The sequence below is a fragment of the Pygocentrus nattereri genome, chromosome 22 (genome assembly GCF_015220715.1).
Source record: "Pygocentrus nattereri isolate fPygNat1 chromosome 22, fPygNat1.pri, whole genome shotgun sequence".
Taxonomy (NCBI): domain Eukaryota; kingdom Metazoa; phylum Chordata; class Actinopteri; order Characiformes; family Serrasalmidae; genus Pygocentrus; species Pygocentrus nattereri.
The window spans coordinates 14,208,303-14,209,031 of record NC_051232.1 but is presented as its reverse complement, the minus strand read 5'-3'; the positions used below and the strand labels follow the sequence as shown (position 1 = coordinate 14,209,031).

Below are 729 nucleotides of genomic sequence, written 5' to 3'. Positions count from 1 at the left end.
AAGGTTGGTGTTTCCTGGAGAACACTGGTTTTTGTTGGTGAATATTAATGTTAGGGGGAGAATGTTGGTGTTTGCATGGTGAATGATGATGTTTGGATGGAGAATGATAGTGTCTAGTCAGAAATTAAGGTGTTTGTGTGGAGAATGTTTTTATTAGCGAACGATGGTTTTGGTGGAAAATGATGGTGTTTGGTAAAAAATGGTGGTGTTTGGGTTCAGAATGGTGGGTGGAGATTGGTAGTATTTAGATGGCGATTATGGTGTTTGGTGGAGAATCATGTTGTTTGGGTGGAGAATGGTTGGAAAAGGGTAGTTTGGTACAAAGTTACCTGACGCTAATATATGAAATACAATATTAACATTGAGTAAGTGACCTGTACTAGTCCCACATTGGGGAAATTTCACCTCCACATTTAGGGTAAAGTTTTCAACCAGCAATGATCACGCCTCAGATTAACCTCACAGGCTACGATATCGCCTCTGCGAAAGACATTTAGTCCATCCGTGCAGTGAAACACCATATACACACTATTGAAGACTCACACTAGGGGGCAGTGAGCAGCCCTATCCACAGCGCCCAGGGAGCAGTTGGTTAGGTGCCTTGCTCAAGAGCACCTCAGTCACATACTCAGGGGATCAAGCCGGCAACCATCTGGTTGCAAGGCTGGTTCCCTAACCTCCAGCCCATGACTGCCCCCATAAAGCCACTGAATTAGACAAAGAAATGCT

The 729-nt window shown here is 44.2% G+C and overlaps 1 pseudogene; it reads right to left on the bottom strand.

Annotated features, from left to right (window-relative positions):
• Nucleotides 1-304: 304 nt before the first annotated feature.
• On the bottom strand, nucleotides 305-492 carry LOC119262110 (annotated as a pseudogene).
• Between the last annotated feature and the right edge of the window lie 237 nt (nucleotides 493-729).